The sequence below is a fragment of the Papio anubis genome, chromosome 8 (assembly GCF_008728515.1).
Source record: "Papio anubis isolate 15944 chromosome 8, Panubis1.0, whole genome shotgun sequence".
Lineage (NCBI taxonomy): Eukaryota > Metazoa > Chordata > Mammalia > Primates > Cercopithecidae > Papio > Papio anubis.
This window is the reverse complement of record NC_044983.1, coordinates 67,791,332-67,815,930: the sequence shown is the minus strand read 5'-3', so window position 1 is coordinate 67,815,930 and position 24,599 is coordinate 67,791,332.

Sequence of the window (24,599 nt, the reverse complement as noted above, 5' to 3'; positions counted from 1 at the left end):
TATCAGTCACAGACTGGATAAAGAAAATGTGGTATATATGCATCATGGAATACTATGCAGTCATAAAAAGGAATTAGATCATGTCTTTTGCTAGGACACAGATGGTGCTGGAAGCAATTATCCTCAGCAAACTAACACAGGAACTGAAAACCAAACACTGCATGTTCTCACTTATAAGTGGGAGCTGAACAACGAGAACACATGGACACAGGAAGGAGAACAACACACATTGGGGCCTGTCAGGGGAGTGGGGTGTGGGAGAGCATCAGGATAAATAGATAATCCATGCAGGACTTAACACCTAGGTGACTGGTTGACAGGTGCAGCAAACCACCATGGCACACGTTTACCTGTGTAACAAACCTGCACATCCTGCACAAGTATCTTGAAACTTAATATAAAATGAAATAAAATTAAGAAAAAAGCAACAAAAACAAAATCAGCAGCAATATGTCAGGCCTAGAAATGACAGGTGTCTCCCTCATAGAAACCCACCAGATTCAAAGCGAAAGTTATAGGGAATGCTAAGTATCAAAATCATTTCTATAGCATTCTGTTTATTTATTTATTTATTTATTTTAGTGGAGTCTCACTCTGTCACCAGGCTGGGGTGCAGTGGCACAATCTCAGATTACTGCATCCTCCATCTCCCAGGTTCAAGCAATTCTCCTGCCTCAGTCTCCTGAGCAGCTGGGACTATAGATGTGTGCCACCACTCCCAGCAAACTTATTATTATTATTATTATTTTGTATTTTTAGTAGGGATGAGGTTTCGCCATGTTGGCCAGGATGGTCTCAATCTCTTGACCTCGTGATCTGCCCACCTCAGCCTCCCAAATTGCAGGGATTACAGGCGTGAACCACCATGCCAGGCCCATTCTGTTTCTTTATCTATGTAGCAGATAATTAAATACTTTTATCATAAATAAAAATGGTAATTTTGAGAAGATAAACTTGTTGACAGCTAATGTGCAGAGAGTCCAATTATGGCAATACACTTAAGGAGAATTCCTCAATGGTTCAAAGAGTTTCTACTGATCTTATTTGATGTTAATGGTTTGCCATGTTGTCATCCTGAAGAAGATGTTCAGAGGCAAAAAAAAAAGATAATTCATATCTTTAGCCAAGCAACTGCTTGGGATCAAAGAGACACAGAGAGGTATAAATCCTGTTTTTTATGCTGGTGAGATAAAGTCAGGTCTATCTGAGGGCACCCCTATCTGCTGGCCTCTCGTAGGGTCCCAATCTGACTGCACCTGCTTGCAATGCAGCCTTGGATGCCTAATCGAGGTGCTTCCTAGGGGCTCACATCATAGCTTCTTCACCAGCAGACTGCACCTGATCATCAGAGAGCTCTATCAGTGCAGCCTCCAGTGACATGTAACAGCACACCCAAACCCTCTCCCACTGCAGCCTCCTCCATGCCTGCATTGCCAGGATGCACTAACCCATGGCCACACCCTCACTGCTTTGTGAGAATGCACACAGGCAAAGATCACTTCTCCTCCACCAGTGTGTATGTGCACATGTACTGTGTCACCCAAATGCTGCCTATGTGAGCATACCTTGCTGCCCTTGCCTCCCTAATGAGCAGACACCTGGCTGCACTGCCACTGCTGGCAGCACTCACGTAGATGCAAGCAACCCCACCCTGCTTCCCACACTACCACTGCTGCTACTGTGAATGTGGGAATGGACACTGGTTGCTGGTGGCTCTGCCTCCATCTTGTGCTGCCACTGCCACCACTGTGAACACGTGCATGAATGCCACTAGTTTCATGCCCGCCAATGCCAGTCCCCACAGCTGCCTCTGCCAGTGCAAGTGCAAACAGGGACACTGGCAACTTTGCCCTGGCTGTTCCCTATGAACCCCAACCACTGCCACAAGTGTGCATGGTAATGATACAGCCCCACTCCTGGTGGTCCCTGTCCTGGCCAACACCCATGCATCCTGCTGCACTTCCATGGCCACAGGCATGCATGCAAATGAGCATGGGTCTTGCTGCCAGTGCCCAGATGAAGCACTTTAGTTGGCACCACCCATCAGAGTGTGGTGGCCAGCAGACCAGGAACACTTTTGCACCTCAGCTCAGCAGGTTCTGAATCTCAAGGGGCCAGTGAATAAAGCCAGGGCCTGGTACCAGCTCCCTAGAGTTAGAGTATACAGCCCAGTAGTGCTGAGCTGAGCCATGGCCCCCTAAATTCTTCCGGCAATGAGACCAGTTGACTGAATCCACCTTATACCACAATCAAACTGCCAAGGGCATCAGAGAAAATACAAGTAGAGAAACTCATTCAAAGGACAGTATTTTCAAAGATTAAAGGAACATCAGCCCCCACAGATGAGAAAGAACCAGCACAAGAACTGGACAACTAAAAAAGTCAGAATGCCTTATTTCCCTCAATGAAGACACTAGTACCCCAGCAATGATTCTCATTCAGGCCCAAACAGATGAAATGGCAGAAACAGAACTTAGAATATGGAAGGAATGAAGATCTTCCACATTCAGGAGAAAGTTGAAACCCAATCCAAGGAATCTAAAAAAATACAATAAAATGATACAGGAAATGAAAGATGAAATGGCCATTTTAACAAATAATGAAAGTGATTTGATAGAGCTGAAAACTTCACTTTAAGAATTTTATAACATAATCGCAAGTATCAGTAGCAGAATTAACCAACTGAGAAACCAGTCTCAGAGATAGAGGATTGGTTCTCCAAAATAACTCAGGCAGACAAAAATAAAGAAAAAAGAATAAAGAAGAATGAACAAAATCTCTGAGACATATTAAATTATGTAAAGAGACTAAATCTATGACTCATAGGCATCCCTGAAGGGGAGGGAAAGAAACCAAGAAACTTGGAAAACATATTTGAGAATATCACCCATGAAAATATCCCCAACATCCCTAAAGAAGCCAACCGTATTTCAAATTCGGGAAATACAGAGAACACTGCAAGATACTATACAAGACAATCATCCCCTATGTATCCTCTTGTATATGTCTATATAAGACACATAGTAATCAAAGGTCTCCAAGGTCAAACTGAGAGAAAAAATGTCAAAGGCAGCTAGAGAGAAAGTTCACGTTACTTATCAATGGAACTCAATCAGGCTAACCATGGACTTTTAGCAGAAATTCTACAGGCCAGAAGAGATTGGGGACATATATTCAGCATTTTTAAAGAGAATAAATCCAACCAAGAATTTCACTTCCAGCCAAACTAAGCTTTGAAAATGAAGGAGAAATAAGATCCTTTTTCAGACAAGCAAATGCTAAGGGAATTCATTACCACAAGACCTGCATTATAGCAGATCCTTAAGGGAGTGCTAAATATGGAAAAGAAAGACCACTACAAGCCACCACAAAAACACAGTGAAGTACATAAACTACTGACACTATAAAGCAACCACAAATCAAGTCTACATAAAAACCAGCTAACAACATGATGACAGGATCAAATGGCACACATCAATATTAACTATGAATGTAAATGCATTAAATGTCCCAATTTAAAGGCGCAGAATAGTGGTGAATTGGATAAAGAAGCAAGATCCAACTATATGCTGTCTTCAAGAGACACATCTCACATGCAATGGCACCCACCCAGCTCAAAGTAAAGTAAAGGAGAAAAATCTACCAAGAAAATGAAAAACAGAAAAAAGCAAGGGTCGTTCTTCTAATTTCAGACAAAACAGACTTTAAACCAACAATGATCAAAAAAGAAAAAGAAGGGCATTACATAATGAGAGTTCAATTCAACAAGAAAAACTAACTATCTCAAATATATATGGACCCAGTACAGGAGCACTCAGATTCCTAAAGTTAGGTTTTAGAGATCTATAAAGAGACTTAACTAACCACACAATAATAGTGGAAGACTTCAACACTCCACTGACTATTCATTAGACAGATCATCAAGGCAAAACACAAACAAAGATATCTGGGACCTTAACTCAACACTAGACCAAATAGACCTAACAGACATTTACAGAAATCTTCACCCAATAACAAAAGAATATACATTTATCTCATCTGCACATTGCACATACTCTAAAATCAACACAATCAGCCATAAAACAGTCCCCAGCAAATTAAACATACACACACACACACACACACACAAAACCAACCACACTCTCAGATTGCAGCACAATAAAAACTAGTAATAAACACTAAGAAAATCACTCAAAATCAAACAATTGCATGGAAATTAAATCAACTTCTTCTGAATGATTTTTGGGTAAACAATGAATTTACGGCAAAAATCAAGAAGTTCTTTGAAACTAATGAGAATAAAACATACCAGAATCTCTGGGACACAACTAAATCTGTGTTAAGAGGGAAATGTATGTACTAAATACCCACATCAAAAAGTTAAAACAATCTCAAATTAAATTAACAACATAATATCATACCTAGAGAAATTAGAGAAAGAAGAGTAAACCAATTCTAAAGCTAGCAGAAGAAAAGAAATAACAGAAATCAGAACTGGACTGATGGAAATTGAGATGGTGTAAACCTTAAAAAAAATCAATGAGTCCAGGAGTTTGTTTCATGAAAGAATAAATATGATTGATAGATTGTTAGTTAAACTAATAAAGAAGAAAATTCCCAGAGAAGCTCCAAATAAACACAATAAGAAATTATAAAGAGGACGTTACCATCCAACCCCACAGAAGTACAAAAAACCCTTAGAGACTACCATGAACACCTCTACACTCACAAACTGGAAAACCTAGAAAAAATGGATAAATTTCTAGAAACACATAACCTCCCAAGTTTGAACCAGGAAGAAACTGAATTCCTGAATAGACCAAAAATGAGTTCTTAAATTGGATCAGTAATGAAAAATCTACCAATCAGAATGAGTCCAGGACCAGATGGATTCACAGCTGAATTCTGCCAGATGTATAAAGAGCTGGTATTGTTCCTACTAAAACTAATCCAAGAAATTGAGGAGGTGGGACTCTTCCCTAACTCATTCTATGTGACCAGCATTATTCTTCTGATACCCAAACGTAGCAGAGACACAACAAAAAAAGAAAACTTTTGTCCAGTGTCCTTAATGAACATAGATGCAAAAATCCTCAACAAAATACTAGCAAATTAAATACAGCAGCACATCAAAAAGCTAATTCACCATGATCAACTAGGCTTTATCTCTGGTATGTAAGGTTGGTTCAGCATACACAAGTCAATAAATATGACACACCACATAAATAGAACTGAAAACAAAACCTACATCATCATCTCAATAGATGCAGAAAATGTTTTCAATAAAATTCAACATTATTTCATGTTAAAATTTCTCAACAAACTAGGCATTGAAGGAGCATAGCTCAAAATAGTAAGAGCCATCTATGACAAACCCACACTTAACACCATCCTGAATGGGAAAAAACTGGAAGCATTTCCCTTGAGAACATCAACAAGAAAAGGAGGCCCACTCTCACCACCCTTTTTCAACACAGTACTGGAAGTCCTGGCTAGAACAATCAGGCAAGAAATAGAAATAAAAGGCACTCAAGTAGGAAGAGAGAGAGTCAAACTATTTCTCTTCACAGATGGTATGTTTCTCTACCTAGAAAATCCTATAAACTCTGCCCAAAAGCTCCTAGATGTGATAAACAACTTCAGCAAAGTTTCAGCGTACAAAATCAATGTACAAAAACCAGTAGCATTTCTATTAAAAAAAAAAAAATTCAAGCCAATAATGCAATCTCATTCACAATAGCCACAAAAAGAGTAAAATACCTAGGAATACAACTAACCAGGGAGGTGAAAGATCACTACAACGAGAATTATAAAACACTGCTCAAAGAAGTCAGAGAAGACACAAACAAATGAGAAAACCATTCCATGATCATGGATGGGAAGAATCAATATTGTGAAAATGGCCATACGGCCCAAAGAGATTTATAGATTCATGCTATTCCTATCAAATTACCAATGATATTCTTCATAGAATTAGAACAAACTATTTTACAATTCACATGAAAGCAAAAAAGTAAGTAAATAATAATGAGCCTGGCCAGGTGCGGTGGCTCACGCCTGTAATCCCAGCACTTTGGGAGGCTGAGGTGGGTGGATCGTGAGGTCAGGAAATTGAGACCATCCTGGCAAACATGGTGAAACCCCATGTCCACTAAAAATAAAAAATAAAAAATAAAAAAAAATTGCCAGGCATGGTGGCATGTGCCTGTAGTCCAGCTACTCAGGAGGCTGAGATGGAAGAATCACTTGAACCCAGGAGGCAGAGGTTGCAGTGAGCCAAGATCACGCCACTGCACTCTAGCCTGACAGAGTGTGAGTCTGTTTCCAAAAAAAAAAAAAAAGCCTGAATAGCTAAGACTATCCTAAGCAAAAGAACAAACTGAAGGCATCACATTACCTGACTTCAAACTATTCTACAAGCTACAGTAACCAAAACAGCAATGGTACTGGTACAAAAACAGGCACACAGACCAATGAAACAGAATAGAGAGCCTATAAATAAGGCCACACACCTAAAACCGTTTGATCTCCCACAAAGTCCATAATGGGGAACTGACTCCCTATTCAATACATGGTGCTGGGGTAACTGGCTAGCCATATGCCGAAGGTTGAAACTGGACCCCTTTTTTACATCATATACAAAAATCAACTCAAGATGGATTGAATACTTAAATTTAAAATCTAAAACTATTAAATCCTTGGAAGATAACCTAGGAAATACCATCTGGATATAGGCCCTGTCAAAGATTTCATGATGAAGACACCAAAATCAGTTGCAACAAAAACAAAAACAGAATAATGGGACTAATTAAACTAAAGCACTCCTGTGCAGCAAAAGAAACTATCAACAGAATAAGCAGACAACCTACAGAATGGGAGAAAATATATGCAAACTGTACATCTGACAAAGGTCTAATACCCAAAATCTGTAAGGAATTTAATTTCACAAGAAAAAAAAAACGACCTCACTGAACAGTGGGCAAAGAACCTGAACAGACACTTTTCAGAACAAGACATATATGTGGCAACTAGCATATGAAAAAATGCTCAACATCACCAATAAGTAGAGAAATGCAAATCAAAGCCACAATGAGATACCATCTCACATTAGTCAGAATGGCTATTATTAAAAAGTCACAAAAGAATAGATGCTGGTGAAGTTGCAGAGAAAAGGGAACATTTATTCACTGCTGATGGGAATGTAAACTAGGTCAGCCTTTGTGGAAAGGAGTTTGACAGTTTCTCAAGGAACTTGAAGTAGAATTACCATTAGACCCAGCAATTCCATTATTGGGTATATACCCAAAGGAATATAAATTGTTCTGCCACAAAGATCCCTAAATATGCATATTCAGAACACCTGAATATGAATACGATCTATGTTCATTGCAGCATTATTCACAAAAGCAAAGACATGAAATAAACCTAAATGCCCATTAAAAGTAGACTGGATAAAGAAAATTGGTACCCCCATGGAATGCTACACAGCCATACAAAAGAATGAGATTATGTGCTTTGCAGGAACACGGATGTAGCTGGGGGCCATTATCGTAAGTGAATAAATGCAGGAACAGAAAACCAAATACTGCATTTTCTTTCTCATTAGTGGGAGCTAAACATTAAGTACTATACTACTCCATTCTTTTACTGCTATAAAGAACTACCAGAGACTGGGTAATTTATAAATAAAACAGGTATAATCAGCTCACGGTTCTGCAGGCTGGGCAGGTTTCAGTTTCTAGGAAGGCTTTAGGAAACTTACAATCATGGTGAAAAGCAAAGGGGAAGCAAACACATCTTTACATGACTGGCAGGACGGTAGGGGGAGGTGTTACACACTTTCAAACAACCAGATCTCATGAGAACTCTGTCATGAGACAGCACTAGGGGGATGATGATAAACCATTAGACACCACCTTTATAATCCAGTCACCTTCTACCAGTCTCCTCTTCCAACACTGGGGATTATAATTCGACATGCGATTTGAGTGGGGACACAGAGCCAAACCATATCAAGTACACATGGACACAAACAGGGGAACAACCGACACTGGGGCCTACTGGAAGGTGAAGGGTGGGAGGAGGGCAAGGATCCAAAAACTACCCATCGGGCACTATGCTGATTACCTGGGTGACAAAATAATCTGTACACTAAATCCCTGTGACATGCAATGTGCCTGTATAACAAATCTGGGCATGTACCCCGAACCTAAAATAAAAGTGAAAAAAGTGGTGAGTGAGCACACGTGAACAAAACTATATTCTCACTTGGGGCAACATGTAAGATGCCAACCATCTGTTCATTTCATTTTCCAGGAAACGGAAAGAATGGGAATAAACTTCTTATTTTAATGGAAAAAAAAGAAGAAATGATGAGGTCATTTAGTGCAGTTAGTGGGTCCAGAAACTGTCATCTATTATGTTTTCAGATTTTCAATGAGCTTATCATACTATTGCTTAGCTCTAATCAACCCACTGCCTGGAAAATATTTTTCCCTTCTGATCCAGATTTATTTCTGCTGGAAAATCACCCCTGCCAGGCACTTAAACTGAAGCCGCTGTTGATGCTTCTGATGCCTGCACACCCAGGGCCACTGTTCTCAAAGTGTGGTCCCTGGACCAGAACTATTAGCCTCACCAAGGACCTTTTAGGAATGCTGATTCTCAGACTCCACCCAGCCCTGCAGAATTGGAAACTCTGGAGCTGAGGCTCAGTAGCTCTGGTTTTAACAAACCCTCTAGGTGATTTGAATGCATCCTAAATGTTTAAGAAGCACTGCCCAAGGGGATGAGAGAGAAACATGTCTCATATATGAGGACCTCAATATAGTTTTTCCCTCTAATTCTATATATTTGTCACATGCTCTCCCTCCAGGCACACCTACAGACACCTATGGTAACTGTGTTCCCACCTAGAAATGATTTGGCATTTTGAAACTGGATTCTATGAACACACCAAGTGAATTCTAAAATAATCTCTCCAATTCCCTCCTTGGTCCTGCTTGCAAATGGAATTTTGGGCAGCAAATCTAGTTTTTCCTGTCTAGCTGTTAATCACTTAAAGGAAGCATTATGTAGCATGTGTAGAATTGAACCGCCTTAGCAGCCCCAGCTAGGAAGGCAGTAAAACCAGTAAAAATTGTTCTCACCCCAACATTTTCATAAGTAAAGAATGCCTCTTTGCTCTATGGTTGCATCTTCCCCTAGGCAATGGCTGCATGATGAGCTGCAGGGTGAGCTTGTACCTGGTTCTCCCTGTGCCTGCTGGAGGCTTGTGCTCAAGCTGGGGCCCTTGCAGTCGGGGCCGTTGGAGAACCAAGTTCTTCTCCACTCCTTGCTGAGGCCCAAATTTCTGTAGGTTCAGTAAGTCTGAGCACCATTTACCTGAGTCCTCAAAGTCCACTCCCCCATCTATACAAACAGCCATGGCGTGCACATAAAATTGTCATAAGTTGTGGTTACCCAGTATGATAAAAATTTCATTATAGCTTCCAGATCCATCCATGTCCCTGCAAAGGACATGATTTCTTTCCTTTTTATGGCTGCATAGTATTCCATAGTGTATATGTAACACATTTTCTTTAACCAGTCTATCATTGATGGGCATTTGGGTTGATTCCATGTATTTGGGACTGTCAATTATCCTCAGCAAACTAATGCAGGAACAGAAAACCAAACACTGCATGTTCTCACTTATAAGTGAGAGCTGAACAATGAGAACACATGGACACAGGGAGGGGAACAACATACTGGGATCTTTCTGTCAGGGTGGGGGCAGAGGGAGGGAGAGCATCAGGGTAAATAGCTAATGCATGCAGGACTTAATACCTAGGTGATGGGTTGATCGGTGCAGTAAACCACCATGGCACATGTTTACTTAAGTAACAAACCTGCATGTTTTGCACATGTATCCCAGAACTTAAAACTAAATTTAAAAAAATTCACCATAGGCCACTGCACAATTTTAAAATCTCATCTGACCTCACATGATCCTGTAGAAAGTGTGAAGGTCAATTACTCTTTATACACAGAAGTCCAAAGTCCAAAGCCACAAAACCTTGCTCCCACTAACAGCCTGTCTTCCCCAAATTCCCCTCTTGTCGTTATATTTGTCAGTGTTCCTTGTTTATGCACTAAGTACTGAGGTATGTGACAGGTTCTAAAATAAAAACACACACTTTTATCTCAACTGGAGATCTGAATAGACTGAGAAATGAAACATGAAGCAAGACATAAAATATATTATGACAAAGGCTAAGTTGGAAGCTAAAGCTTAGTTCGGAGTACAAACGCACAGCTTATGAAAGCCAAGCTCACAGAGAGTGGCAGAGCTTGGGGGTGCAGAGGGAAAGAGGAGGTTGCTATGCACCCCTACTCCAAGAGGAAGAGGGTAAAGCTGAGCCAAGCAAGCTCCCTTCATCCTTCCTGAAATGTATCTTCCTCAGAGTTGACACTTAATAGTCAGAGGAGTCTTCCACCTCCTAGGAACAGACTGAGCGAAGGAGCAGAGGGAGGCTCAAGCTTGAAATTCTACCAACTGAGCTCCTTCACGTGGAAGGAAACAGCAGTGGCCAGGCGCGTTGTATCATGCCTGTAATCCCAACACTTTGGGAGGCCGAGGTGGGCAGATCACCTGAAGTCAGGAGTTTGAGACCAGCCTGACCAACATGGCGAAACCCCCACCTCTACTGAAAATACAAAAAATTTCCAGGCGTGGTAGCATGCACCTGTAATTCCAGCTACTCAGGAGGCTGAGGCATGAGAATCGCTTGAACCCGGGAGGTGGAGGTTGCAGTGAGCCGACATCACACCACTGCACTCCAGTCTGGGCAACAGAGTGACCAAAAAAAAAAAAAAAAAAAAAAAAAAAGAGTAAAGAAAAAAAAAGAAAGAAACAGCAGCACTGGGTTTTTCCCTTGCAAAGACGAAGAAAATATTTTTAATAATCTCTTTCCATGACATATGTGAGTCATTCATCTAATATGTAGAGGGCCTGTGTATGTAGGCTATTTAAATATGCTTTTAAAAATTGTGTTCAGCACTTAAAAGCAAAGCACTTTAAGAAATATGAGCTTTTTGGTAAGGCACAGTGGCTGCTGCCTGTAATCCCAGCGTTTTGGAAGGCTGAGGTGAGAGGATTCCTTAAAGTCAGGATTTTGAAACTAGCCTGGGCAACATAGTGAGACGCCTTCTTTACAAAAAATAAAAATAAATTAGCTCTGCATGATGGCACATGCCTGTAGTCCCAGGTACTTGGGAGGCAAAAGCAGGAGGATTCATTGAGGCCAGAAGTTTGAGGCTGCAGTGGGCTATGACTGTGCCACTGCACTCCAGTTTGGGTGACAGAGCAAGATCCTGCCTCTAAAAAGTAGCTTGTTGACTCAAAATTTGTATCACAGGTTGGTTTATAAAACTTCACAGCAAACTGCAGATTTTAAAAAAATGTATTACAAAGGGTGCAGTTTCAATGAGTGGGTGAAATGGGTCGAGGGGAAAGAATTTAATGGTTTCCTGCAGAGAACAATAATTGATTCTGCTTTGTGCCTTTCTCCCTTTTACAACTATAGATGGGTGGAGCAGAAAGCTACATGGAGTCAAAGCTAGTTTTTCTCTTTTGAAAGCTTAATATTTATGCTAAACAGCTTGTTCTTCTCAATCACCAAGTTTTTAAATGTGAGATTAGTGGTGAAAATTCATCAACTGTAATCAATCTGCCTTGAAATATATATTACATCGGAAAAAAGTTACCTCATGAGAGTTCTGCCTTGTGACGTTCCAATTTTGTAAGTAGCCTACTTTTTTAAAAAAAGAGATAAATCAAAGAGAATTGCTATGGTTTAAATGTTTGTGCCCATTCAAAATTTGTGTTGAAACTTAATTCCCAATGCAACAGAATAAAGAGGTGGAGCCTTCAGGAGGGGTTAGACCATGTGGGCTAATGGATTAGTGCCTTATTAAAGGGTTTCTGCCATGTGAGGATACATTATTCATTCCGTCTGAAGGATGCAGCCACAAAGCTACATCTTGGAAGCACAGAGGGCAGCCTTCACCAACCATTGACTTGCCAGTGCCTTGATCTCAGACTTTCCAGCCTCCAGAACTGTGAGAAATAAATCTATGTTGTTTATAAGTGACTCAGTCTCAGGCATTTTGTTATAACCCCTTGAATGGACTAAGACAAGAGTACTATAAAAATTGGTTAAATTATTTAAATATTTGACAAGTTTTCTGATACAAAATAATTTGTGACTGTTTCTTGTGTATATGTGTATGTCTCTAACTCTGGAATGACTTTCTATAATATCAGTGACTTTTTACGCAGGATTCCTTTAAAATGATGGGTATAATGCTAGTCATGTAATGACATCATTAAGTAAAATACTAGCTTACAGTTGTAGTGTGACTCTAAAATCTGAAAGGTTTGTAAATTTGAAAGCGCCACACCTGAGGGAAAATTCAATTCAATGAAATTGATGGAAAATCACATTTCCCTTTTAACCACCATGCTTCCATTTTGAAGAGGAGATCATCTAAATGTAATGCCTTAAGGTTAGCAAAATTTTAACTATTTTGACTTTTAGTTTAAAAGAGAAATTGGCTGCTCCATACATCACTCACCAGATCAAGCCATTCTTGCAAGCAGCTGATTTTTGCACAGTGAAAGTGGTCCAGAGAGATGACATCTCTCTGTGGAGTGTGGATTTCAGGCTTGGATGGGACATTTAGCACCCAGGGCACAGTGTGAGGAGTGCAGGCAGACCAAGAGGCTGTAGACACTGAGCCAGCTCAATGATCCAAGCCCCGGGTTTACTCCTGATCACAAGGATCCATCTACTAAAGAATTGACAAGCCCAACAAAGCACAGGGGAGGTCAAGACGAAGTCCTCAAAATCAGGCTTTGAACAACATTGATAAAGGCAAACTTCGAAAATTATTCTTTTTTAGTGTTTCTTTGATGTTAGCTCATTGGCATTATTTGGTAGCATTGACTTTGAATGTTCATTTTCAAAGCAGGCATTTGAGATGAGCTACAGGTCACTTGGGATGATTTTGTTAAAAGAAGAATAATAATAATCTATTGTGATTGGCAAGTTCCTGTAGAAAGTTTGGGACAATTTGGATATAGAAAAGTCCAATCCAGAGTGGCTCACAATTTTCTTCTATAAACACTCACCCTTTACTTTTCTGTACATCTATTGAAACGGAGAAATAGCTTTTACAATTTGATGTGAATTTCATGCAAAAGTTTGATTAAAATTTTGAGCATCAACTGTATGCAATCATTGAATAAGAGAAAATCCTTGCATTCAAGCAGCTGAGAGAGAAATCAACAATTATAATTACAGTGACAACGATGTGCAAAAAGACTGTGTAAGGTAATTTTGTCTAGTCCAGGAATTGAATGGAAGCTTCCTAGAGGAAATGCTGCTTGAATTGTGCCTGAATAAATAGTTCTTAGCTAGGAAAGAAGGGAGGATTGCTCAGAGAATATTTCTAGTGAATGGAGCAAGATGGATAAAACCCCAGAGGTATGAAAAGAGAGACGGGAAACAGAGCAGTGTGTCCAGGGAGTCACAAGCAGTTGAAAGCATGACGGGGCAGAGTGAGAGACTGGAGTGGTGGGGGTTGAGGCTGGGTCATTATATGGAGCAGGTCATGGTGAACAGTGTAAAAGCTCTGGTCTTAATCCCTAGGCAGTGCAGGAGCCACAGGAGAATGTTCAGTGGCAAAGACGTCTTTAGAAAGATGTGGCTGTGGGGAGAAAGGATTTGAGGAAGACAAAACAAAATAAGGAAACCATCAAGTGAACAATTGCAGTAGGGGAGAAATGATGAAAGACTGAATAAGGCAATAGCCATGAGGGTGGAGAGATGGGAGATCGATTTGGAAACTATCAGAAGCTAAAATCAGTAGAATGTGGGGAAAGTGAAGGAGAAAAAGTTGAGGCGGTGGACTCAGTATCTGACTCGGGTAACTGATGGGCTGTAATGAAAATATAGCTTAGAGGAGAAGCAGACTTAGAGGAATGTAAGTTTAGTTATGGATATTTCACATGGGAGCTGCCCAGGTGAAGATGTCCATGAAGCAGTTGGATTTGGCCTTGAGAAGTATTGCCCAGGTCAGGGTTGCTGCTTCTATAGATTTGGAAATCAGCAGCCCAGAGACAGGAATTAAAGCTGTGAAATGAGTGGGATAACCCAGGGAGAATGTGTGGAATGCTGAGGCCCATGGTCAGAGGCCGCACATGAATGGGAGGTCCACAAAGGACAAAAAAAGTATCAATCAGTTCACAGAAGAGGCAAGAAGGTGTGGGTTGAAGAGTGGCGCTGGGGGGTGAGCTTCAGGAAGAGTTAGTGGGATTGGAGAGAATCTGATCAAGAGTTAGGTCAGGAACAAGACTGGGAATTCCCATTAAAAGTTAATTTTAACAGCCTTCTCTGGTTAGATATGCTTACACAGTTGAATAAGCTTACACAGTTGAATAAGCTTTAACCCACAAAGTAGCAATCAGTCAGTTTGAGAAACATGTTGACTTGTTGCCTAAGTCACTTGTATCAACCAGCACTGTGTACTCCAGTAACAATAGCTACCATCATACATGATGATATATATTTAATTTAATTCAAAGTAAATAAAGTTAAAAGTTAGTTCCTATGGAGCACTAGTGGCACTACTTACTGGTAGTACTAGTAGCATCAACACATTTCAAGTGCTCAATAGCCACATTTGGTTACGATCCTAGTGGCTACCATATTGAACAGCACAGTTATATGACAGAAAGTTCTACTGGACATTGCTAATCTAGAAAATAATTGATTGGTCTGTTATTGCCAAAGGAAGGAGTCATGCAATCAAAATGCAGCTCACCTGTAGGCAAATTACAGATGTGGTCTCAGTAATTATTCAGTTCTATGTTTAAAATACTTGACATTACAGTATTAGTACTAAAAGACTTTGAAAACTGAAATTATTTGGAGCTAATTACAGGAAATTCATATTTAGCAGTACTAAGTAGAGGTGATTTCCTTTCCCTTATGTGTTCAGAGTTGATAAAATGTGGATATGCTGCCATCACCTGGGTGATTAGGGAAATTAAACTAAGCATTTTAAGTTCACATTTACTTTCTCAAAATCCACCAAATGACCCAAACCTTATATGTACTAAGGGACAGTTTGCTCTTAGAAAAAAATATTTTTACCATCTTTAATCCAAACCAATGATCTAACCTGGGTCCATAGTTCAATGGCATAAAGTGAGAGGTGAGTAGGCCCCAAAATACTGTTTCATTGAGAAAAAAATGTAGGCTAAAAAGTAAAAGTATCTCCTTAAATTTGTGTTTTTTAAGAAATTATTCTTCATATTGGAGAGTAGTAATGTTACCTTCTACTGATAAACATTAGTAATAATCACAAAACGTTAAAATGAAATTAATATCTATCATAAATATGACTTAAAAAATGAAGGTAGGAATTCACCAAAAAGCTTATTTACTATGGTATTTAATACTGCCTTTGATAATAAAACAATGGCTATCATGGTGATATGGTTTGGATCTGTGTCCCTACCCAAATCTCATGTTGAAATGTATCCCCAGGGCCAGGCATGGTGGCTCACACCTGTAATCTCAGCACTTTGGGAAGTAGAGGCAGGTGGATCACGAGAGGCCAGAAGTTCGAAACCAGCCTGGGCAACATAGGGAAATGAAACCACATCTCAAAAAAAAAAAAAAAAAATTAGCCAGGTGTGGTCATGCACACCTGTCGTCCCAGTCACTCTGGAGGCTGAGGTGGGAGGTTTGCTTGAAGTTCCAGGAGGTTGGGAGACTCTGCTAGAAAGAAAGAAAGAAAGGAAGAAAGAAAAAGAAAGAAAGAAAGAAAGAAAGAAAGAAAGAAAGAAAGAAAGAAAGAAAGAAAGAAAGAAAGAAAGAAAGAGAGAAAGAAAGAGAGAGAGAGAGAAAGAGAGAGAAAGGAAGGAAGGAAGGAAGGAAGGAAGGAAGGAAGGAAGGAAGGAAGGAAGGAAGGAAGGAAGGAAGGAAGGAAGGAAAGAAAAGGAAAGGAAAGGAAAAGAAAAGAAAGAAAAGAAATATCCAAGGTGAAGTCTTGTCTGGGTGATTGGATCATGGAGGCGGTTTCTAATGCATTAGCTCCATCCCTTTAGTGCTGTTCTCGTGATAGGGTTCTCATGAAATCTGGTTGTTTAAAAGTGCGTAACATCTCCTCCCTCACTCTCTTGCTCCTCCTCCAGCCATGTAAGATGTGCCTGCTTCCCCTTCACCTTCCATTATGATTGTAAGTTTCCTGAGGCTTTCCCAGAAGCAGAAGCCACTATGCTTCCTGTACAGCATGCAGAACCATGTAAATTACCCAGTCTCAGGTATTTCTTTATACCAGTGCAAGAATGGACAAATAATACACATGGGGATGCTGGCCAGGTGGAGGATGCTGCTAACCTGGCTGATTCAAGCATGAAGCATGGCGAGGCCAGCTGGTGCATTTCCTAGGGATATCAAGTGTCTGATTATTTGGCAGCAAAGTGCAAATGGCTAATTCTCTCTCTCTCTCTTTCTCTCTCTCTCTCTGTGTTTTTCTGACTTGGCCAGCTCCATAATAAAAAATAAATTCTCAGATGTGCAACACGAATCTATAAGAGACATTAAATAGTCTAACCAAAATCTAGAAGAGTAGTGCTGAGAATATGAGGGGGAAGGGAAATGAGAAAGAAACGTAAAACAAAGTAATGATATCCAAGAAAAACAGAAGCTACTTAGCAAGAGCTGAAAAGATGTTATTCTGAAGGCGGCCAGGAGGTGGCAGCAGAGCTGCGGGTAAGACGGCATGCTCTTCCTAATAAGTGGAACTGAGACAACTCGCACAACCGTTTCTCTTTATGATACAAAGTCGGTAGCACAATCTAAGTAGCCATGTCCTCAGGAGAAATCTGCTTTCACCTTGAGAATGACTGATTTTAAGCATAATTTAAAGAATTTACACATAGTCTTTGCTTCAAAAGGGTGAGGGTGGTATGGGGCGTGGACAGGGAGGAACAAACCCACCATGAAAGAAGATGGACTATTGTCCCCTCTAGGAGAGGCCGTCCTGGAGAAGAACAACTCCCTGTTGTATGTGGTTCTAGGAAACCCTTCCAGGCGGCTCAATGCATGGGAAGCAGTGATTCGAAAGCAGTCTCTCAGACAATCTTAGATGGTCGGACTGAGCCTATCACTGCTGCGGCGTGACGCTGACGTGCACACAAGCAGCTTGTATCAGGCCTGCTTCTGGCCAGAGCGAGCAGCTCCTGACAAGGTGGTGAGGATTATAGAGGTGAAAAGCAGGAGGGAAGCAGGTGGGATGCAGGTGCCGAGGCAGACACCAGAACTGAGGTCCTCGGTCAGTGCGAGGAAGACGCCAGAACCGAGGTCCTCAGTCAGTGCGAGGAATACATCGTTTTCAACTTGGGCTGCACAATAGGGTCCCATGGGTTGTTTGTTTTAAAAGAGTCACACTCATGACCAACCAAATCAAAATCTGCAGGAGCAGGACCAAGACATCTATATTTTTAAATCGCTGGAGGATACCAAAGTGCAGGCAAAGTTAAGAACTGGTAGCTTGGAGGTGACATGTAAGTCAAGGAAGGGGAGAGGGAGCTGGGGCGAGGAAGGAGGAGGGAGGAAGACAAGAAGGAACTTTCAGGTTGGTCAGTGGTGTTCCAAGGAGGTACACATTTTTAAACAAATCTGACCATTCATTTATTAATTTGTTTCACTGCTTGATACAATGACATAATGCCCAGCACCGGATTAAGCATTGAGTCCATGCAAGTAAATGCGACTTGGACATGAGCCTCTGGGAGTGCACCATCCATGCCTTGTAAATCTGTGAGGACCACGCTGCTAACAGTCAGGAAACCATTGCCACATGGTGAGGAGTTGAATGCGGAGCAAGGCAAGTGCTGAGCATCACAGAAATGCTAACGCTGACTTGTCTTGGAGTTAAAATAATATACATGCTATTTAAGTTGGGGGAAGGGTGGTTTAAGTTTATTTAACAGCCCCTACTCATGGCATTCTCAGCTGGTCCTGAGATACCCAGTTGCCAAGGCCACACTCTGCAGAAGGGCCTATTCACTACCAGTGTCTAATAAAAACCAGATTACCAGGAAAAGTTCAGTGAAAAGACTCAGTGAAGGTGTAGGAGATTGACCAGTGTGGAGCCACAGGGGAAGGAAGGGTCCTGATGCTTCCACTGAAGAAATGAGAGATGTTGAACAAAATTAATGCATACTAATAGCTTGCCAATATGACCTAGACATTTTCTTAAGCAAACTAAGGCTGTGGGGGTGATTGCCCTCATTTTTTTATTCACTCTTACCTAAGATGTCTACTTCCATCCATCGTTTCACTCACCAACAAGAGATGTAGTGTTTACCATCAGCTAAGATTCAGGATCTCAGGCTTCAGAAAGCTTACAGCTTATGGGGGAAGATCCTTGCACATCTCCTCCATGCTCAGGAGATGAGGGGCTTCTACTCTTGTCCAAGACCAACTTTTCCATCATGCCCCCAACTCTACCCATGACCTTGATTCCAAACCTTCGGCATCCTCCAGGACCTGGTCCATCCTCACCCTTATCTTCCTTTTCTATGCACTCTTCTTCTCTATCAGTTTCTTCTCCTCAGCATGTATGGACAGAAATATGTTTCCATCTTATGAAAAAACCCTCTGAACCTGTCTTCATCTTGGCTCCCAATAAACACCACCCCGCAAACCCACATCAGTGGTTGTAAGAACCCCTGTTCTTATAATGCAAACTTCTTGAAACCACTATCAATACTTTCTTACCTCTACTTTCTCATCTCTTATTCAACTCTCTAATGTTGTCTAATCTGTTTCCCATTCTTGTGTCTCTCAAATATATCCCACATGTGGCAAAAAAGTGAAATTGCTCTACCTCAGATTTAACCTTTTCTTCCATATTTAAACCTCATTGTCACTTAGGATAGAGTCCAATTCCTGACCAGGTGTATGAGGCCATGCCTCCCTCCCTGACCTCAATGGTGACACTCCAGTAACCCCAAACAGCCATGGTTCCCAACACAGGCCATGCCTTGTCACATTTCTGTGTCTTTGTCCCTACTCTCTTCTCTCCCTGCAGTGCCCTATCCCTTCCCCTTTCCAAGTTTTGCCTGAATTTTCTACACATTCTTTAATACCAGGCTCAAGTATCACTTTGTCCAAGAGGTTTTTCCTGATGCCCCAGGTCCTAGCTGGATAACTAAACTGATGTGTGTGTTTCTATAATACCCAATGTGTATCTCTGGAATGCACATACTAGTAGCCTAATTATCTGTTTGTGAGTCTATGTTATATTTATCTGCTTCTGTGTTTGTCTTCACCTCCTTTACAGTAAACAATAGAAGAGTAAGAGTTTAATGATACATTGACGAATCTGAATAATTGGAAACAATATTATAATAAATTACTATGATTTAACATTATTTAAATTTTTCCTTACACATCTATTTTAAATATCTATCTAAATCTAGGCATCTTGTGTATTTCAAAAAGAGTTATTGTAATACAAAAATTATGGAATTAATTAATCTAATTAATTATTGTAATAATACTCATCCCAAAGAGCTGATTATTTGGGGAAAAAATCAGAAGATGATTGTTTTCAGGAAAAAAGTAAACAAACTTTGGAAAAATCTAACCAAAACTTTAAAAAATTTAAGAACTTAAATACTTGAAGACATTTATTATTGTCATAAAATATCATGCCCAATGGTGTGTTAAATTCAAAAGTCAGAATAAATAAGTATTTTTTGAAAACTATCAAATTGGTTCAGTATGAAGCATACAATATGTGTAGATGATAACCAAGTGTTAAATTTAAACATTTATCAAATAGTCTACATAAAATATTTTGGGTTTCTACAAGTGATTTATTTAAATATTTCAGGGAACATTTAGTTTATGCACTATTAAATTGTTTCAGAACATAGAAAGTGATATGATTCACAATTCAGCCTAACAAAGCAAAAATACAAAAAATATTTGTATCTAAAATCTGTATTAGTGCCAAAACAAACAAACAAAAAAAGCAAAAAATCAAAAATCCCACAAGAAACATAGAAAACCAAGGAAACCTCAATTAGGGATATTTATAATGAAAGTCTCACTTAAAATATTAGTGAACAAAATGCAGCCATACATAGTAAATCATAAACCTTGATCATAACTTATTTATTTGAGAAAAACAGGGATGGTTGAATACCTGGGGAGTCATTAGTGTGGCACCTCAGTCTTGGAGGAAAGACTACTAATTTCTCAATTTTATCATAATGGCATTTAATTAAATTAAACGCCCATTTCTAAGAAATTCTCGTTTTCAAACTAGGTCTAGAATAATGGCCCTTTAACAGAATAAAGAGTTTCAAGTATGGACTTTGAGAAGTTTACATTTTCTGTATTTTTAGCAAAATATACAGTGGTTTCAAAGAGAAGACTTTGGTAAATTGTTTTGAAATCCAAACTGTTTACAACTATGTCATAAAAACCCCACGTTATGGTTTGCAGTATATTTATGTAAATAATTACTATGCCAGGTTGTGGCTCTTCAACAAGAGGACTAGATGATTAAAAACTTTGGGCTGGGCATGGTGGCTCACGCCTGTAATCCCAGCACTTTGGGAGGCCGAGGCCGGTGGATCACTTGAGGTCAGGGGTTCGAGACCAGCCAGGCCAACATGGTGAAACCCCATTTCTACTAAAAAAATACAAAATTAGCTGGGCGTGGTGGTGCATGCCTGTAATCCCAGCTACTTGGGCAGCTGAAGCAGGAGAATTGCTTGAACCTGGGAGGCGAAGGCTGCGTTGAGCTGAGATTGTGCCATTGCACTCCAGCCTGGGAGACAGAGCAAGACTCTGTCTCAAAACAAACAAACAAACAAACAAAAAACAAAACAAAACAAAACAAACTTTGTAATGATTTTCCTGTAAGTATGCCTGTATGATTCTGGATTTAAGAAATATCTCTATAATGGCCTCTTTATAAAACTTCATAAATATTTTTGCTAGAGCATAAAAAATAATTATATGAAACACAAATGGAACACAATTTACTTAAGGTGATTTCAAAATTAGAAATACGAATTTTGTTTCTGTTAATTATCTTCCAGGAGTAATCTAATAGCAGTGATGTTACCTTTTGCTACATGACATCATAAAATAAAAGGACTATTAAAATATCTTAGAAAAATCTGATGGATCCTCTTAGTGACCCTTATTCTTGGGGTTTGAGGATAATGGGTAATCATTCCCCTCCACAAAACAGCCCCCTGCCCCAAATCAAAGCCAGTTAAGAAATAGAACATAGGAAAGGAGATGAGAAACAAGTTTACAAATGGATAAAGCTTCCTTTGTGATGTGAGGACCTATTAGGCTGCCAAAGTACTTCCTCACTGAAGTTGACTTTCTGGGCATGAGTGTAGGCTTCTTCTGCTGTGGGTGGAGTCAGCCAGGGGAAACTGATCACAAGGGGAAGCTGAGAGAAGCTTAGCCTGAAGCAGACACACTCAGCCCATCCCGAAATTCACCAATAAGATCAGCTATTTCTCTTCCGCTGGGAAAGAGTGAGTGAGGTACACGTTCTAAAACTAGAGAAAAGGTGTCAATTCCTAACTTATGGGCTGACGGAAAGTATAGTTGCTCCTGCCACATGTAATATTATCAGTCAGTTCTCAGAAAACTTCCACAGAGTAAATCATCACTGATCATTCGATGATTGTACGGTTTAAGGATTAGATTTAATGTGATGAAAAAAAAAAAAAAAGAAAACAGAAAACAATGATGGCTTAAGCAAGAAGGAAGCTAATTTATCTCTCATGCAAAAGACATTCAGAGGCTTTTAATCCAGGCTAGCTTTGCAGCCGCATTAATTATCCAAAGTCTAGCTCTTTTCTGTTCTTTGCTCTGCCAACTGTCTTCCACATGGCACAAGATGGCTTCTGAAGCCCCAACCACTACATGAGATTCATATTAAATGCTGAAGAAAAGAAAAAAGAAGTGGAGAAGAGCATGCTCATGCTTCTTCTTATTAAAGAAATCTTCTCAAAACAGCACACAATACTTCTATTTTTAACTTATTTGCCAAAACTTAGTAACATGGCCATCCCTTGCTGCCGAGGAGCCTAAAATGTTGTTTGTCAATGTTCACTTAATATTAGGGCCATATTAGAAAGCAAAAGGGGGAGGATGTATTTGGGGGCAACTAGCTGACTCTTATTATAAAGCGACCTGTGAATGAATGATGACAGATAGCAACCCCTCTAATCTCCTGAAATGAAAGTTTTTAAAGCATTCAAATTCTTTTAAATTAAATTCTTACTCTTACCCATTTTCAATAGCATATAGTTATGTGATGGTATCAAGTTGTAAATCCAACTCTCCATGGGACACAAGATAATTATTTCATTAAAATGATATTTGTGTCAACTTCTCAATTCATATCTTACATCCGTGGTGAAGAGAAAGTGAAAGGACATATTTTAATAACAAAAAAGTAATCAAACCTGCATAAATTTGGTAACTTTTTCCCTTATATTTATACTTAGAAATAAGTTTCCTTTTGTAGAACCACTACACATTTCACCTGCATATGTCAGGCGAAGAACAAACTCTTGAACTTGAGCCAGTCCAGATTCCCACAGGGGTAAATTTAAGTTCTATTCAATCCTAAGAAAATCAGCTGTAGCCAACCCCCAAGTTCCGCCTGCTTGCAGGCTGCCTTAGAGCTTCATATTCTCATTTGGACTGGAAACACTCTGAGCTCAGAAAGCTTCCTGGGATTAACCTTCCATGCACTCAAAATCCAGGAAATTCCAGGGATTTCTGATGCCCTAAAGAGACAAGGAAGGAACACTTTTTCCAGGTGCTATTTCATTATGTTAAGTTAAGGTACACATGGTGTTGACTGAACAGTATCAATTTTGACAAGAGGGTGCCATCTTTTTCATTGTGTGCAAACACCAAATTTTCCCTCCCATTGGAATCTCATTTAAGCCATCAATTTTCAGAATTCAGTGTCATACTTAATATAGTCATATCTCCCACTTTACACTAAGAACCACCTTTGGTTACTTACTGTTTCAGGAAACTAATTGAAAATCAGAATTGGTTGGCAGCAGATGAACTAAGTTCCTGGAGAACACCAATTCCCATGAAATTGTACAAAAGAAAAAGGAACACAGGAATGTTACATCCCTCTATGTGATGGCTGGCCAGGGTGCAGTTCAGCGAGCTTGAGGATCACTGGACACCCTGTGTAGTTAGTCACTGTTCGTGCTTTTTCATGACTCAGTCTTTCACTGAATAGGTTTGGCAGTAAATTTCACTAAGATTTCAGGAATTCGGATTATAATTGCAGTTCTACCAACTGGATAAATTTACTTAAGTCTCTTTCCTATTCTAAAAAATTAGAAGGTTGGATTCAGTAGCCTCTAACCATTTTCAGTTTAAAAACTCTGTGATTTTAAGCAATTTTTGAAAACTTACTCTTTGGATGATCTCTTAGAGGAATGCGTTTCAGCATTTCCACATTTAGAAGAGGCAATCTTTTCTTTAAAGGAAACAGCTGTTTCACTGCATGCAACATGGCCTTTGTTAATCCTACTTGTGAATCTCTATTTTGTAATAGCTACCATTTGTTGAACTCCAAAGTATTAAAGAATTTTTTCATTGCAATCCATAACATAAATTGAAATTTTGGGTCCTTAAATAAAATTTTGTTAAAGGATTTCATGAGCATATACCTAAGAAATATGATTATTTATGTAGCGGTTTCCTTAATTTTACAAACCCTAATGCCCTTGCTGCTACAACATCAGGAAACTGTTGCAGGCAAAAAGGAAAACACATACCTTGAGAAAGATAAAGTGGTTTTTTTTCCCAAGGAAAATAATATCGGATAAACTTGGATTAAAGTTAAAGAAACATTGAATTGCAAAACAGCTCACCCCATGAGCTCTTTTTTAAATAAGTGGGTCTATGTAACCACATATCAGTGGACCAAAATAGTAGTATATAGTAATTTCTTTCACAGGGAGTAGGGAGAAAAGTCATTAGATTGAATATTATGAAAACTTTTGTAGGTCAAAATTGGTTGAAGGTTGGTAATTTAGTATGATTTGGCTAAATAGTTCTTCCTACATATGAGTGTCAAGTACCTATTCTACCTGAATGTGGTGCAAGGGCACCAACGATGCAGGAATATAATTATCCTTAGTAATATCATGTCCTTAGGAATGACATCATAAGAGGTATCAGGCTGGGTCCCTGCCAAAGAGGAACCTGACAACAGGGAACCTTCAAAGGAAACAGAGGCCACATTAGTGATTGGGAGTGGGGGGTAGTAAAAAAGGTGATGAGGCCAGGAAGGAATAGATAGATGGCTTAGGGCACTGTGTAACTTGCATCTAGTTGCCCTAGAATTAGGTGTATCCCTATCCCAGACATGTTGGGGAGGGAACAAAGCACAATCTTAACTCTGTTTTGTTTGTGAAAATAACACATTTGAAGCATCCATCCAAGAGAATGAAGTAG